Source organism: Bidens hawaiensis, unplaced genomic scaffold (assembly GCF_021521415.1).
Source record: "Bidens hawaiensis isolate Kalapana, Puna unplaced genomic scaffold, B.hawaiensis_p1.1 tig00020689_1, whole genome shotgun sequence".
Classification (NCBI taxonomy): Eukaryota; Viridiplantae; Streptophyta; class Magnoliopsida; order Asterales; family Asteraceae; genus Bidens; species Bidens hawaiensis.
In genome coordinates, this window is record NW_027493180.1 from 324,542 (window position 1) to 343,885 (window position 19,344).

The window sequence follows — 19,344 nt, forward strand, 5'->3', positions numbered from 1 at the left end:
GAGCCAAGCTGAATCCAATAGATCTCCTGCAAAACACAACCATTGTTACGGGAAGGACAAGATGAGGGGTCTCCTCGTAACCACCCTCTGGTGTGAGAATAAGTACAGTTCTAGAGAGAGAAAGTACTAAGTGATTGATGTAATATGGGGAATGTGAATGAATACCTCGTGATGATGAGTTAGGCATTTATAGTCGTCGGTCAGGGAAGATGATTGGTGGAGCAGCCACTATCTGAAAGATGCTTCCTTCTACATGAATGGACATATGGCTGCTTTTGATAGGAGATGACAGCTAGCCATGTGCATGGTCATAACAGAATGTCCAGATGGCTTTCCCTGATTGGTCATGCTATCACGTGCTCTCCATAAGGAGGTAAATGCCACTATTAGGGAATATGTCCACCAATTTTCTAGAAAGGAGTCAGTTGTAACTGCCTTTATTTTGTATAAGTGAAGTCGTTCATTTATCCCTTTGCATGCGGGTGGCTTCTACATTTTTTGGAATAGCATTTTGTAACATCTAGGAAAAAACCCGTATTTATTTTGGGCTAAATATGTCAACTTTGAAAGTTGAAGGATTAAAAATAATCTCAAAGACAAAGTAATGGGAAAAATGAGATAAGAAAAAAATTAAGCATCTTATGTTTAAGCAAGTAGGAAAATCCATCCCACATGGAAAGGTGGAAGCATTCCACATGGGTATAAATAAGGAATGAATCTTTCAACCCACATGGAAGGGTGAAAAGAAATGGAAACTATTTATAAGGAAACAAGTTTCCATAGAAATGTTTTAATGTGGCTAACCACTCTTCATAGTCCTAGCGGAGGGTGCAAAGCACCCGACGCGCACAGACACGGACTCGGACTCGGACTCAGACACAGACTCGGGCGATGGGCGTAATGTGGCATTTTGATGGCGCACTTTGCACTTCGCACGCTCGCATCGCCGCGATCCGCATAAGGGCCCTTTAGTATTTTTGGATTGTACGAGGACTGAAAATGAAAATCTGAAATTTGTATCTTCGCGCGACGCGAAGGATCAGGCTTCAACATCTTCGCGTTACGCGAAAGACAAAAGACTTGAACCGACTTTGAAGCATCTTCGTGCGACGCAAAGTAGCAGGATCACATTCTTCGCGCGATGCGAAGTTTCATTTCTGCATGCGTGACACGTGGGGACATATGGCAGCACCTGGAGACATGTGGCAACCATATAGCAACTTCGCGCGGCGCGAACCGCCATACCTTGCATCTTCGCGAGGCACGAAGATGCTCAAATTCAGCTATAAAGGGGGGGGGGGGGTGATCGACATTCCTATCTCACACCTCCAACACCCATTTTCACACACTAGTCTCGAGAAGCGTGCCGACCTCGTGGAACTTTCCAAGCTCCGAAGCTCTGACGGTTTAAGCGATAGTACGCGAAGTAGAGTAGAAGTGCTGCTCGATCAGTCATAAGTATTTAACTCCAAGTACCCGTACGAGGTAAGGGTTCTGATGAAGTTATTATTTTATTATTATCATAATAGCTTAGACTATAGTCGGGGGTATAGCCCGAACCTTGATTACTGTTAAACATAATATAGCTTTTCATAAGCAAGGGTTATAGTTAATTATTGTTTCTTCATGACTAAGAAACGTAATCATTTACGTGCGAAGGGTATAGTAAATAGTATTTTTTTAATGATTAAGAAATATCTACTATTCATTCACATGTTATAGTTAAAGTAATGTTTCTTCTTGAAGAAGAAACCTGGTATAGATGTTTCTTCCAGAAGAATAAAACTGACATATAATTGATAAACAAATAAAAGAACTAAAGGTCCACATGTTTTATACAAGCAAACGATTTGTCAAGGTTAAAGCTATACAAAACATACTAAGCTATAAAAAACAGACTACGGGGTCTGAAGCTAGATTAGATCTAGACATTTATACAAATGTTATTCTCGTACTATAGGTCCGAGATAACAGTCAATCAATCAATCAGAAAGCTGAAAACAGAAACAGGAATCAGTAACAAAAACTGATTTACAGACAGGGGTCAGTAACCGAAACTGATCAATATACAAGAATCAGTGTCAGAAACTGATTACAATCATAAAAGGTGAATACGCCCAAACTTTTACAACTCTTATAGAGTCTGAACTGTTTACATAGGATTTACAAATCCTTAAAACTTTGTGTTACAATAATAAGAAACGGGCATACTCAGATTAAGAGTATACATTTGGACTTCTATTCTTTGGTATGTGGCTTCCGTGTTTAATGTGAGTGATCCGCAGGTATAGTAAGTGACCGCAAATGTCTTTCAAGAATATTCTAGATGTCCCGCGAACGGCTCCTGTGGGTATCATGAGTGATCTGTGGGTGTTATTTCATGGGTCTTTTTACTGCCCCACCTCTATGAGTCCCCCCAGTCCATTGTTCCTTCTACATGATATTTATGCGGGTGGAATCTTGGACTTAGGTTCTTTGGTTGGGCGCTTTGGAAATTTACTTGCTTCTTAAAGACGTTTCTTGTTTATAGATTAGGATAAGTATTGGAAGATGATGTGATGGGACTGACGATGTCAGGAGTGTACAGGGTTTTGACTAGAGGTGGCAATATGAGTGGGTTGGGTTGGATTTTGGTGATGGGTTAGAATGGGTTTGGGTCACGATGGATTTTTAAAATAGAGCGTTAGGATGGGTATGGGTCAAGATGGGAAAAGTTAACCATCTTGACCAAAGTAAAGGTTAAAATGCAAAGGGTTTTAAAAACCCCTAAAAATATTCAAAAATTTAATAAAAAACTAATAACTCAAAATATAAATCAAAAACGCAAAAATTAAAATAACTAAAATGTCTCCCCCGTCGTCCTTGTTCATAAAAAAAATTGGGTTTCGTCTCGGTTCAGGCTCGGTTTTTTTCGGTTCATTTTGCTTTTTTTTCGTTTCGGTATCTATTTGGTTCCAATGTTTTCAGTTTTTGTTAAGTTTTCGATTTCTCAGTTTTATTCGGTTTAGGATGGGTATGAGTCAAGAAGGGTAAAGTTAACCCATATTGAACTAAGTAGATGTTAAAATACAAAGGGTTTCAAAAACCCATAAAAAAAATATACAAAAAAATTAATAAAAAAATAATAACTCAAAATATAAATCGAAAACGCCAAAAGTAAAATAACTAAAATGTTTCTCCTGTCTTCCTCGTTCATAAAAAAATAAAAAAAAAAACTCGGTTTTATCTCGATTCAGGTTCGGTTTTTTCAGTTTTTTTTTATTCGATTTTTCTTTTTTCCATTTTAGTCGATTTCGGTATATGTTTGGTTTCAATGATTTCGGTATATGTTCGGTTTTGATTACTCGGTTTATATTCGGTTCTGTGGGTTTTGTTTGAAATAAAATTGGATAAAACTTGTTTTAGTCCATTCTAACCCATAAACAAACCCATTATAACATATAACCAAAAGCCACTAGCATTTTCTCAACCCATTTTGACCCTTTTGCAAAATTCTTTAGTCCATCCTGACCCATCTCAATTTTAAAAGTATCCAAATTGACCCAAAACAACCCATTTGGGTTTGTTTTGCCACCCTTAGTTTTGACGGCTGTAAACTGTACGCCTTTTTTACTTTTTTGTTTTTTCCGCCTGACATGTCTTCCCAGCATTGGACCCCGTCTTTCTCTTTCCTCTGTAGGCCTTCCCATCGCATTAATTGCGATGGGTATAAATAAGAGACAATTACTTTCCTTCTTTCACTTTTCTTCTACTCCCTTTGCATCTGAGACCATTTTAGCCGGAAAAATCTCCTTCTTTCAATCTCAAACCCCGGATTCACCATCATTGCTCGCTGCAACAAATTCCTTGCTGATTTTTTGATGACGACTGAGAAGAAGAACTCTCCAACGATCGACTGTGTGACAATACACTTGAAAGAAAAGGATTTCCATGATATCGTCAACGGTTACGGGCTTGCTCCAGAATGGGAACCACAGTTTCTGGCACCCAAGTCTACTGCTGACAAGCCTCCGATGGGTAGGATGGTCTTATATACTAAAGATTTCTTCACCGGAAATCTACGATTCCCAATTACTAAATTCCTGAGAAATCTATTATTGGTGAACAGTATTCACCTTACCCAAATGCATCCCTTTGGATTAATGAGGATCAGGCATTTCGAGTTCTGTTGTAATGCTCACAACATTGTGCCTAATATGGATAAATTTTCTGTTTTTTTTTACAAAATTGGAGGTAGGGGTGGGTGGTACAACTGTTCATCAACTAGAAATGGGGTCAATGGCACGGAGCCTCCCCGTAGTGCGTACGGTTGGCGAACCAAGTTTTTCTAGATCCGAGAGGACATTGTGCCCATCCGGATGGTTCGTCATTCTGCTAACGAGAAGTTGCCTACATTTTCTCCATACCGCGACTAGCCCTGGTATCTCAACCTGATCCGCACGCCAATCCCGATGTGGGCTATTAGCGAAGCCGCCTTGGTGCGTGCCAGGATGAGCCGCTTGTGACCATTCCCAGATCTTGAGCCGTTTTACCAGAAGCCAGATGAAAGTAAGTATCTATGAGTATAACTACTTATCCTTATTTTTTTATGTGTTTGTTGTAATTAATATTTTTTTCTTGTAGCTGAGGGATCAATCTTGGTAATGCTCATGGATAGGGTCCCGGGTTGTATGAAGCGCCCTCCGTGTGACCCTACGGCATTGCCCCTGCTTGATAGGACACGAGACCATTTTTCTGTTTCCCAAGACCATTCGTTCCGACCCTGTGGTCTCAGAAGCCATATATTCAACTAGTCAGGATATTTAAACCCCCGCCTTTTAACTGCCCTTACTTCTGACGGGGTGATTTTTGTTCTTTCATCTAGCGAGGAATATTGCCTCGCAGAGAAGGGAGTCCACTTAGCACTTCTAACTTTCTAGGTATCCTACGTGCTCTTGTAGTTTTGGACCGCAAGAGGAAATGCCTTGGGTCTTCTAAGGAAGTGGGTGGTAATCAAGCGAAAGCGGATGCCCCTCCTGCTAGAGACAATAAACTGGACCTTCAAGAACCTATTTATCTAGATACTGAGGGTCATGTAGAGGGAGAAACCCTGCTGCAGATGAAGAGTCCAAGAAAAGCTCCAGCGTCCAAGAAGGCCAAGAAAATCCGTCTTAGTGATAGGATTCAAGATGTTGCTACCAAGGTTACCCAAGGTATTGAATGAATACTTTATTATTATTTAGTTCTCAACTAATCCACATTTTTACTTTATTTCTATTAGACCCTGGACAGAAACCACTGACGGGTATCGTCTTCTAAAAACCATCACCAGCACCAGAATCTGCGCACACAGTTGATCAAGTGTCTATGACTGCTAAATCTGTTTCTTAGGTCGATCTGCAATCCTCTCTGGTGCTTCAAGATGAAGGGGGCGGGTCATCACATGTTGATGATAAGGACCTTCCACCTTCACCACCTTACTTTTCTACAGGATTTAAGCAAGGTGAGGGTGGTTCTCACATTGTAAAAAAAGAACTTCCACATTCCTTTCTAGTATTTCATGAAGGTGAAGGAGGGTCTGCTGAATTTTATGGACGTTCAAACCCTCATGAAGACTCACTTATCAATCGTTTGCGGTGGTCTTTGGTTCAAGGTTCCCGTTTTTCTAACGTGGACGTATACCAAGACTTTTTGAGCCGTGGACTACCACCTGCTGAACATGCACACCAACGCAGACGTCTTCGCTTTGAGCTAGCCAATGCTTTCAACTATAATTTGGCTAACACCGTGTCCACCGGCCATGAAATATACCGGGAGTGGATGTCTATGGGAGAAGAGTGGGGCGATATGGAGAACAAGATGAAAGATCATCAACAAGAGTCTGAAGCTTACCACTTGGAAGCTAACACTACCAAGTGGAAACTTAAAGATGCAGAGAAGGGTTTTGATGCAGAAAAGGAAAGACAAGCAAATGCTGTTAAGGCTTGGGAAGAAGCTTGCAAACAACAAAATGTTTATTTTGCGGCCGCTCGAGAACAGACATGCATCAAAGAAGCCGAACTTGCCAAGGCCGAGGAAGCTAATACTGCTTTAGAACAACAAGTATCATCTCAAGGAGAGTTGGTTACCTTCTTTGATGAAGAAGTGAAGCGTTTAAAGGCCGAAGCTGTTGAAAGAGAGAAGCTTATTTCTGAGCTCACCCCTGACAATGCTCGTCTTGTTAAAGAACATGGTGAGGTAAAGAAAGTTACCGAGCAAGCTATTTATGAGAAGAAATGGCTCATGTCGCATGGCCTCCCATTGGTAACATTACTTCCCTTTATTCGTAAATGATTGCTACAATATTTGTTTGCTAACTTTCTTTTCTACTTAGGTCATTGAACATATCTGAGATGGGCCAGAATTGGGAGATTGTTTAGCGGAGCTCCTTCACGAATATTCTAAAGCTGGCCGCAAGGTTGGATTTGGAGAAGGTGTTCAATTTGTTAATGAAGGACGCCCGCTGAAAGAGTTTGAGTTGCATGGCCAAGACATAGAAGCAGAATATGCAACCAAGCTTCAAGTCTTTGATGAGTTAACTTTTGCTGTTCAAGATGTTCTTGCGGAGATTGCTACATAGGACAATGGCGTGCAGCTATTTCAAGAACTTTTCCACATTAATCCGGAAGATAATTTGGAAAATTCTACTGGCCTAAAAGATTCCGACGCAACTCAAGCTCCACATGAAGAGATATCACATCTATTTTACATGTATTTCCCTTTTTATTTCTTTTGTATGAACAATGATGTGACATTTGAGGCAAAACCAGGTACACCTTAGTATGTATTTACCGATTAAGCAATTAAACGCTCATTACATAACGAACGAACGAATAATCGAACGGGTCTGGTTATGACCCAGATATCCTGGGGGCCATCTATAAGTGATATACGATTAATATAAGCTAACATATTAGTATTATGACCTTAGTATGATAGCAAAACAGTTAAACAAAAACGTGCTCGTTTAACTACCCGCTATGGATTTAAACGCGAAAGAGAGTTACAAAACAAGAATTGTATCATCCGTTAAGCCAAAAGATATTTACAAAACACTTAACGGTAATGTTTTAAGCAATCTGTGAAAATATTTTTGATTTTTACAAACGTATAATATGTTTTTATAAATTTACACAAAAATAGCCGAAAAACACTCGTTTTCGCACTGTTTTTCGTGTCTGATATATTTTTTGCACCAAAAACCAAACCCGAAATAAAATTGGACTCGGAATTTCACGTACGGATATGAAAATTTAGAAGTTTGGGGCAAAATGGGCCAAGGGAGGCCCATTATTGTTCCTTGCCGCAAATGGGGTTTAACCCCCCTTAAGTTTCTATTCTTTATAATAACATTATCAAGATACTTTTTTGCACATATTTCACAACATCCCTGCACTAGAAACCTCTGGTTCTTCAGCAGCCTTCAAAACCCTTGAGTTAATTTGATTATTTTGATCATTTAATCATGTTTAATCAAGTTTAATTCCATATAAATATAGTTTGATTACCAAAAATCATTCATAACCATGCAAAAACCTTAAAAATGGTTCAAAAACATGTTTTGATCATACACATGATTAAGAATCATAATTATACTCTTTTTTGGCCATAAACACGGATTAAAGGATTTAAACTCGTTTTTACGGTTCAAAAGTTTGGTTTAATACCCTAGCCGAAACCCTAAGTTACAAGGCTGACATATTGATGAAACATGCTTGGTTTGTGATATAGGACCTGTCCTTAGCTTACATAGATTCACAAGAAACTGGAAACTTAATTAGAAGAGCGAAAACGAACCAAAACCGCAAAGGTAATAGCAAATTGCTTGATTACGGGCTGTTTAGGTTAAGGTTATGATGTACATATTGTTAGCTTGTAAAATTTTGGTAGGACATCCGGGACCATATAAATGAGTCGCTGTCCAAATTTGGTAATATTTCGACTATCCGAGAATATTTGACGAATTTATTATCAAATTGGGGCGTTTATTTGGGAAAGATAGTTAAAATACTTGAAAAATTATGAAATAATTTAGGGAACTTAGATTTGGTATATTATGATCACATATAAAATTTGGGCTCATTTGGAAAAGCCTAGATATATTTTATGCATTCACGTTTATTTGAGTTTTCGTAGTGGTTTTTGGCTCGAAAAGGGTATTTGGAAAGGTTGTTAGATTTTGGAACTTTTACATGTTGTTTTGGGAAGTGTTTTGATCACTCAGGAATATTGGCAGATTTTTTAGAGATCCTTTGGTATTAACGGACGATTTTCGGGTTAAATATAGCACATAAAATGAATTTTTATAAATTAACATATCAGTAAATAATTCCAGAAATATTTTTATAAAAATCTACATATTTTAATTGATATCTGGCTAAATTTTCGTAGGTTAATGATAAACAGATAATTAATTATGCTAATTTAAAAATTAAACAAATTCAATTCTGATATAAACCGACAAGTTCGTGCTTAACGAACCTGCTAGAATATCAGAACATCAAGAGTGATAAGAAATTATGTTTTTGGATTAATTAAGTAAAAATAAACTTTTTATGAGAAATCCGGACAATTTGAATAGATTGTGCCCGTTTTTCTCCAAATCAAACTGAATAAACGGAAACGAGTACCGTAGCGAATCTAGACCTCTAAAGTGTGATATTTCTTTATAACTTAATCATTTTATCAAACAACACGTTTACTCAAGTTTACATCCCCACACCGGTTTTCTAAATGACTAACAATCAACTTGGCCCAGCTGGTGAAACGTGGAAACTGAGCCAAGTTCGGTTTTAAATATTAGACATTGAACAACATCAAAGTTTAAGCCTATTGACACTTTCTGGGCGTAACAGCTATACCCAGATTTTTTCTATTGCCCGGTTTAGAAAAAAGATTATAATAATATTAAAATATTAATATTATTATAATATTGATTATAGAGACTAGTGATAGCGAGTTGAACTAGCTACGAGCTTACACTGTACCAGACGTCTAATAATCCGTGAGTTTCATGACCCCACTTTCTAAACTGTTTTACAAACTGTTGGGGTGAAAAGCTTGTTTGCTTATATCTATATACATACCTGAAACATGTATTGATGTGAATTATGTAAGTGGTAACACAAGAAAGTCCCCACTAACACAGTGATTAACTTCGAGCCGGTGGCTTGTGAATAGTACTATTGGTTTGACAAACCCAAACAGAGCCGGCATGGTTTGCTGAGACTTTACACCGTTTTCACATGATAATAACTATACAAACACCATATGTAGTGTTAGACATAGCTTCTTGAGACATATTGTGGGCGGAAAGGGGGCCACAGTGGTTGCTTGGGTGTGGGGAATGGATGCACGCAACACAAACAAACAGTCAAGGCTTCACTGTAGTTTTGCATAATTTGTGATTACGCATAACTGTTTTCTTGAAACTCGTGAAACTCACCAACTCTTGTAGTTGACCCGTTTTAAACTGCTTTTCAGGTTCACCAAAATTGGAATAATGTGATGACGTACTACCTGCCGTGGAAAGTGGTTGATGCTATGTTTATAAATACAAGTTACTAGTAATGGGTGGGACAATTAATATATAACTTTGTTTGTATCACCTAAACTGTAAATAAATATAGAATGATGTAATATAACTTAAATTAGTTTGTAATGTTTCCTTATAAACAATGTTTTTGATACCAGAGGTGTCTGTTGCATTCCCATTTTACGCTTCCGCATTTTGCTAGTCGGGGTGTAACAGAAGTTGTATCAGAGCCATTGGCTATAAAGGATTAGGTTATCCCCTAGGATACCTAAAATATAACCGTAGGCTCGATTAACTCTTGGAAAATAAATAATAATTTAATATTAGATACTAATGGATGCTGGGAATAACTTGTAGGGCAAGTGAGTTATTACGGTCCAGAACATAATAACAGACTTGCTTGTACGAGGGAATTCGGGAGAAGTCGCGGAACGTACTGGTAGGTAAAAATGACAACATATGTGTATAAAAGGTAATGCTAAGTATATATATATATCTATATATAGGGGTGGGATCTAGTGAAAACTCCTCTTAAAGAGAAAACTTAAAAACTTCTAAAAACTCCTAAAAAACTATTTTTAACTTAAAAAAATTTTTTTTTTGAAGTTTATTTTTTTTCCATTATTCTTATATGTTGTTATTGCTTCAAAAAAGAAAAAAAAAAAAACTTGTCGATAACTTCGTTGGTATAGTGCGCATGTGTAATAGTGTGCATTGCATATATGCAAAAGTGTTTGTATTGCATAGAATACAACACTATTGCACATATTTGATACACACTATTGTATATATGCAATATAAGACTAATACATACATCGAATACACATTAGTACGTATGTGTAATACAACATTAACGCACATGTGCACCACATCGACTTTTATTTTATTATTTTTTCATATAATACAACACTACTACACATATACAACACACAAATATTGAATATAAGCAATAAAACACCATTAAACTCAAAAATACATAGTAATACATATGTGTAATACAACGGTATCGCACAGTAATATGTAAGTGCATCACAGCGGTTTTTTTAATTTATTTTTTATTTTTTTCGAGTGAAATATAAGAAAATATAAGAATAATGGCTAAAACTGAATTTTGAAAATATTTTTTTATTTTTAATTAAAAATAATTCATTAGGAGTTTTTAAGTTTTCTCACTAAAGGTGAGTTTTCTCTTGATCCTCTCCCTATATATATATATATGTAACACGCATGCATGCTTATCTGAAACAAGGTGTATGAATACATGTACGCACCGTACTGTCAATAATAATAAATCTTATTATGATGAATATTATATTCGATTATAATCATTGTTAATTCTTATTATAATTAAAATTAAATTTTTATATAACTAATATTATATTTTATTGTAATTAATATTAAATTTGGTCTAATTAATTAACCTCCCCTACACTAGTTAACACTAGCAATAAATATTAGTCTTATAACTAACCATTGTGCAGAGAAATGGCAAGGAGTAACGATTATGTACCGGAAGAGGAACCGGTGATATCCATTGTGCAGGAGGACTTGGAAGAGGACCCGGAAGAGGATCCAGAAGAAGATCCGGAGGAGGACGAGGAGGAGATAGTTGTAAAGAGCGACCCAGCAACGAGCCTGACCTATTTGGTTGTTGATGCGATAGTTATCCACCCAGGTTACCACATAGAGGTCAGGATGAGGTTACCAGTCAACATCGTTCACCTACTAGAGTAGCTAAATCACCTACTCCACTTGTCCACATGTCCCCGACGACCTCAGTTACGCGACAAGCCCGTCAGACCGCTCGTATTATGGTAACCCCGATTGACCCTACCTTTTCCCCACTTAGATCTACCTATCATCGGGGAGAGCCTTCACGTCCCATGACAAATATTACACCCTCCAGTTAGTTGAGTATGGATACCTCTAACCCCAACCTCCCAGACATAGAAAACAACTACAACAAATAGTACTGAGCTTACAACAGTCAGATGCCTACCACCGCTGGTACTTGGATAGGGTGACAGTCCGACTGTGGAGCTGTTACTGGGTGATTACGACATTTTTATTTTTATGTTTGTGGTTAGTCTATCATTTGCATAGATAGATGCAGTGTGTTACGGACCTGTATACGTAGACTTTTGACACTCCATGTATGTATGTAGTAGTGTGTATGCAGATATGGAACATGATTTTGATGTATTATTACAAGCACTGGACCTTACAGGTTAAGTCTAATAGTCACATATTGGCAGATTTTGTTATACACATGCAAGCATTGGCCACTGTCAGGCTAAGTCTATGTATCTTTTGTTATCGATGTACAGAAAAGTTTGTGAAATACCAGTGTGTTGTTTGATTTACTTGTACAACCCTTATTGTGATTATTGTTACAATGTGTCATATACTGGAATTAGTATTAATTGGCTTATATTTGATTATCATTATAGAATGGCCCCAGAGAAAGCAAATCCTATGACTGAGGCGGAAATAGCCGAGATGATTGCTCGGCAAATGCAGGCGGTGATCCCACTTATTGTAACACGTGTAACTGCTGGTGTAAATGCAAACTTACAAACGAATCAACTGACAAACAATAAATGTCTCCCCCAACCAACACTAACACTGTCACAAATAATATTCCCCACCTAATACAAATACCACTCCAAAAATTCTCAAAAATTTAAAGTCAAACAGTTTCACCTTATTAAAATCGTTTCAGAGTAAAAAACAGCGGAAAATCACAAGTACTAAAACCAAGTTCCCAAAACCATAATTTAAATGTTTAAAGTAATAAATAAAAAGGAAACAGTTTGCGTATTAATCTCCGACTAGTTATGCCTTCAACTGTCCAAGTAGTCTCGAGCACGTCCAAGCAGTAAGCATCATCCTCTAAACCTGAAATTCACACTAACATACACACAAAGTCGACTTGAGCTGAGTGAGTTCAAGTTTTAATAATAGATATTTAAATAAATCATTCCAAGGGTTTAAATATAAAAATGGGTTTATAAAACATTCCAAGAGTCTAAAATATAATACGGGATACGAACAGTTAGGCCATCATCAACACTAAGTATTCGTACTTAGACATCTATATACATCCATATATTTATATCCCTATAAATACCACCCAAATAATAACATCAGGGTCGAGCACACGTACAACCCAAACACGTAACATCCCTATATATATAACAATATATATATATATATATATATATATATATATATATAACATCCACGTATAACATTCTGGGTCGAGCACACGTACAAACCAAACACGTAACATCCGATGATGATCATGCCACACGAGCCTCCCCCCTCAAGGGCTTTTCAGGGCCCGCCACAGGATTTAAGAACCTGAGTCGTATAGTTTTGCCCGGCCAAGATCACCATCCATTTGTATGCAAACACAAAGTAGGCATACACAACATTCCGTAGTCGATAACGACTACAACATTCGCCAAATATTGGCCATACAATAATATATATACATACACACTTTCTATAACATTCCAAGGCCTACCAATACTAGCAAGCCTATGCAAAATAGTTTAAAACATTTCATCAAGTAAGAAAAACACTTAGGTATGCATGCTAGCCCAAAACTTGAAAAGAGTGAAAAGGGGCATCATGAACTCACCTGAAATCAACCGAACACCTACAACAAGCTAGGAAATTTCTAAGTGCACACTCACAAGTAAGGGCCTGTAAATTGTACACAACGCGTCACTAAACTAGACCGTAAGAACACACTTGCCTAATGGGCCGTTCAAGCCCAACACTTTAGCTCGAGGCCCAAAAACTTGGCCCGAGGCCCAACCTGTAACGATTCCGACTAAACCAGGTATACCCTAACCGGTAGACCATCGTTACGTCATATTTAATGTCTGGTACATGAATTACCACAGTAATTATACGAGGATACATGGTTCACTGTATTGATTGTACGTGAATATATAATTCATCGTATTGAATATGCGATCAATCGATCGATAGTTATTGAAACCCGAACGAATCGAGGTTTCAATTATAGACGATATCTATAATATTTAGTGATTCTACGAAGCATTAATGCTTCGGGATAAGTAAAGTACGGCACAGAAAAAGAATTTTCGATTTAACGGTACGTCGGTACGTTAAACGAAACCTTTAAAACCAAACCGAGCAAAAGACAATCGATCAAGCCGAAAAAGATGCGCAATTATTAATAACATGGTATTTTAAGTTAATGGAAGTCATGGTTTAAGTTTTTTAAAGTGGTTTTATATAAATTTCATTTTTAGCCGAAAAACGACCGTTTTAGCCTCGTTTTAAGCCGAATTAAACGTTTACCCGAAAACGAACTGAACCAGATTATCCAAAACATTATCCGGATATCCGAAATCCAAACATGTGGCCTAGAATGAAGAAGTGGGTCCCACCCCACCCCTTATCAATTCCGTTCGGTCTAGGGGGTGTTACCCCATGCTCTCATTTCTTTTTTCTACATCAAACCCTCCATAATCTTCAACTCTCTCAAGATTATGATTCAAAAACCGAGAGTTCTAGCAAGAAAAAAAAGGTAATGATCGAGTTATGCACGTTTTCACCTTCGTTTCTTGAGTTTATTTGCAAGAAAATGAGGTTTCATGTTATTGAAACCCGAACGAATCGAGGTTTCAATTATAGACGATATCTATAATATTTAGTGATTCTACGAAGCATTAATGCTTCGGGATAAGTAAAGTACGGCACAGAAAAAGAATTTTCGATTTAATGGTACGTCGGTACGTTAAACGAAACCTTTAAAACCAAACCGAGCAAGAGACAATCGATCAAGCCGAAAAAGATGCGCAATTATTAATAACATGGTATTTTAAGTTAATGGAAGTCATGGCTTAAGTTTTTTAAAGTGGTTTTATATAAATTTCATTTTTAGCCGAAAAACGACCGTTTTAGCCTCGTTTTAAGCCGAATTAAACGTTTACCCGAAAAACGAACTGAACCAGATTATCCAAAACATTATTCGGATATCCGAAATCCAAACATGTGGCCTAGAATGAAGAAGTGGGTCCCACCCCACCCCTTATCAATTCCGATCGGTCTAGGGGGTGTTACCCCATGCTCTCATTTCTTTTTTCTACATCAAACCCTCCATAATCTTCAACTCTCTCAAGATTATGATTCAAAAACCGAGAGTTCTAGCAAGAAAAAAAAGGTAATGATCGAGTTATGCACGTTTTCACCTTCGTTTCTTGAGTTTATTTGCAAGAAAATGAGGTTTCAAAGATGAAAACCGATTCTTGCATGATCAAGTGATGTATACGGGTTATACAAGGGATCTTGGTCCAAGAAAGGAGTTAAACGAACCAAAAACGAATTTTTACGGTTCAAACTTTAGTTTTGAAGCAATAACCGAAACTATAGTGCAAGAGGCTTGATCGTGAGTGTAACTTGCTTGGTATTGTGGTATGTTGGTTGTAGGTTCTGTTTTTAGTGGTAGATAAGGCGGAAAGACGAGTTTGTAGCTTGTAGTGGCGGAAAACGAAAGATATATTCGGTTTATGTTCGGTTTTGGAGATTTGGACAGATTGTGATGTGTTTAGAGTTAGGTCATGAAATTTTACAGAGGTGTTAGATATATGATAATATGAGTTCTGTGAATATTTGGTAATTTTTGGACAAAGGATGAATATTTTGTGAATTTAATGCTCGGTTTTGGCCAAAAATGGTGAAAAATAGTTAAATATTATGAAAAATTCTGGAAAATTTCAGATAATCTTTTAATATCATGTATAAGTCACACACAAAATTTGAGGTCAGTTAGAGAAGTCTAAGTAGGCTTTTCGGTTAAACGAGTTCTAGGGTTTTCTAGCCCGGTTTTAGTGAAAATGGCGTGTAAAAGAAGATTTTGGTTCTGGAAAAATTACAGTGGACTATGAGGATAGCAGGGGACATCCAGGAAAAATTTGGGATTTTTCTAAGATCGTTTGGTATTTACGACATATTTAGTGTTTAAATGGTGTTTAAAAATAGATAAATAAATTTTAAATATAGAAATTAATTCTGGAAATATTTTTATAAAATTCCCCACTGTCAAAATGTGATTTGTACAAAATTTCAAGATCCGAGATTAAACGGATAATTATTTGTGTAAAAACAAACTTTTAAAGCTTAAAATGCGTAAACCGGTAAAGTTCGCCTAAGCGAGCTGACTGGTGTATAAAAACCCTAAAAATGAACTATTTTCATATAATTGAGTTAAATAAGTAAAAATGAATCATCCGAAAATAATTCGGATGATTTGAGTAATTTTTACCCGATTTAACAGTTTCCGGTGCATTAAAGACGGAAACGGGTCCCGCGGCCAATCGGGGCGTCTAAACCGAGCTCTAATTTCACAACTTTAATTAAATTATCAGTCAACGACTATTTTCGGGTCGTGTGTGACCAAACTCAATTTTGGAACGTAAAAACGGATAACCGTGCTAGGCACGCAAAACGGGGAAAACAAACTAATAGTAATTGTGACCATGGAACTCTAAACGATATCACAATCTGAGTCCGGAAACGTGTTTCTGGGTTAACATTGCCCCCGGAACGGTTACAGTACTGGGTTAACAGTGTTCCCAGATGTACCGGTTAACACGGTTAAAGATTATATAAACAATAATTGTATAATAACGATCGTAGGGATCATATTACAAGATTTGGACGTGTTAGTTGATAATGATTGTTGTTACCTGCTTGCATGTGCTAAGGTGAGTTTCACGAGCCCCTTTTTCTGAATTGTTTCAAATATTTTCCCAGGGCGGAAGCATGTTACTATTGAAATGTTTAAGTACATACTGAACGCATGGATTTGCGTGTGTTTATATAATTATATGATTGTACAGGAATCGTACGGAATGGGTACAGTACTGGGTTAACAGTGCCCCCAGATGTCCTTAAAAGTGTTTCTGGGTTAACGTTGCCCCCGGAATGGGTACAGTACTGGGTTAACAGTGTCCCCAGATGTCCAAAGAGGTGTTTCTGGGTTAACATTGCCCCCGGAAAGGGTACAGTACTGGGTTAACAGTGTCCCCAGATAATATTATATTATGATATTGATTTTATCAAGGTTTACTCAAATTGTGAAACTCACCAACTATTCGTAGTTGACCCGTTTTCTCACATGCTTTTCAGGTACAACTAAGATGAAGTGATTGCTTACGTGCTAAGTGCTTGATGTGTGTAAGATTTGCGTGCGGAATGTTAGGATACATTATAATAAATAGAATTATGTATCGTATTGTATGATGTGTGTATCACATAGACGGTAATGAAATACGAGATAATGTAATTTGAAGTATATTAATGTATTCGGTTTTCTTTATAAACAATGTGGTTGATATCAGAGGTGTCTGTTGCATCCCGTTTACGTTTCCGCTGCGGTTACGGGGTGTTACACAACCCATACCCAATTACTTTACCTCAGCCCCTAAAACCCTTCAATTAACCAAATCCACCCTACGATCATGGTCGGGGCTAACCATGATGCACAACTCACCCGTCGGTATGCAAATCGAGTCGAATACGTGAGTAATTAAATCTTAAAACCAATTACTAAACAAATCAGCCCCAAATGGACCAATTCCCATCTTAACCTTTTCATACATTCATAATTATGTCACCCGAGTCGATAGGGTTGGCGGTTTCTTTTCACAACACTCACTTTAATGTTTAAACGACAATTCGCGCACAACCGACTCGATTGACTAATCAGCCCCAAGTACCAAAAAATTAATTTTCCCACAGCCCTTAAACCCCCCCCCCCCAGGGCCATGAAAACTGATTCGGTTGGTCATTCAATCGATTAACGCATCAAACTCAACAATTGACGATTCTACACCCGATAAACCCTAGGTTTCGAACTAAAATAGATTGACCGACCTAAACACCTCCAATGGCCACAAAATTTTAATATGATGTACTACACATACCTAGGAGGATTTTGATGCAAAAACCTCACTCAAAACAGTCCCGGAAAAGCTCGATTGGACAGCCACCCGGTTAGCCTACAACAAGTCGTTTTTCGATCAATACGCGTAATTCAAAGGTCAATTAACGAGTAAGAGACATGGGGAATCATAAAACCTTCTTGGAATTGAAGTTTTATGGCCTAATCACAGCTTCAAAAAAGAAAAATCGAGGGTTCTTGGGACTTGCTTCCTGCCGATCGCAAACAGGGGGGGCTAGGGTTTATTTTATGATATAAAATAATAATTTACGCTCTAGTCCCTCCAGTATGAAGTGTGTAGCAACTTGGGTGGAAAGTAAAGTGAGAAACGTTTACTAGGGTGGCCAGGAGCTCTCGGAAGAATGCCGGGTCAAGCCCGAAGGTGTACGCAACACTACAAGGCTAAACCTTTTTATTGGAAATTTACGGACGTTACAAGTTTGGTGAATTCTGTGGGTCACACATCTTTCGAGAATGTCGTGTCTCAAACCGGCATTGTGGTTTTTGACTTAACGAGAAGCGGAGTATTGAGAATGGCCGAAGAATCATCGAGTATGAAACGAATCAATTATAGAACGGGATCATAAGGAAGACAAACAAAAAACGTGCACGCCCGACAATACAAAATTATGTCATGAGCAGTGCTGAAGTGAAACGAGATAGGTGTAACGGACCCTGGCCAAAATGTGATAAATGTAGTTTTCATCACGTGGGTGAGCGCAGACCATTAGTGTGTCTGAAATATGGAAGAACTTGGCACAATGGCCCTAATTGCAGAGTCGGTATGGAAATTGTAAACCGACCAACTCAAACCACCCAACCTCGCCGTCCGCAACCACCTAGACCGTAACCAATTCGTAAACAACCCATCCAACAAAGAATAGCCCCAGCAACACGCCGTGCTTGTTATGAATGTGGTAGCACGGAGCATGTTAAAAAGAACTGCCCCAAACTGTATCAAGGAGCAGCTGCTGGACATAATCAAGCATCGACTTCTGGAGCGCCTAGAGGATGCGCGTTTGTTATCAGGTAAGGAGAAGCACGACAAGACCCGAGCGTTGTGACAGGTACATTCGTAGTTTCTGGTCAATTTTCTTCTGTACTATTTGATACGGGTGCTGATAAAAGTGTAGGTTCCCAGCCGGATCTACACGGAATATCTCGTTCTACGTAGGTGCGGAATCCCTACGTAAGACGTTACGAGCGTAGAAGACGATACGAGCTAACACGATTGAACACACGTTACAATAAGCAAAGACACGTTGTATATTGCAACTGGAAACACGTGATATCAATCACTGATTACACAACTCGTTACACGTAAACTAAAAACTGATTAACATCTCAGCCGTAACCTATACTTATAAACACGACAACTTCGCCTGGCATGTTCAGGCGAAGTTGTTCCTAACTTCGCTTACTCATCAAGTTCGCCTGTATTAGCGAACTTGTGAGCTAACTTAGCTACATACAAAACACAAATCCAAACGACTCGATTATAGACACTATATACTGAACTACTGACATCATGTACCAACAAAAAGCTTTGTTTCTAATAACTTTTTATCCCAGGGGAATATGCCGGTTAGTGAACTAACAAATCCCTATGCTATAGAACTCGCTAACGGTAACTCTATATCCGTCAACCAAATAGTCCAACACTTCTCCATTATTCTAAACAACCACCCGTTCCTTATTGACCTACTCCCAGTAAAGTTAGGAAGTTTCGATGTAATTGTCGGCATGGATTGGTTAACCAAGTAAAAGGTGGAAATTGTGTGTAATGACAAGATAGTTAAAATTCCCC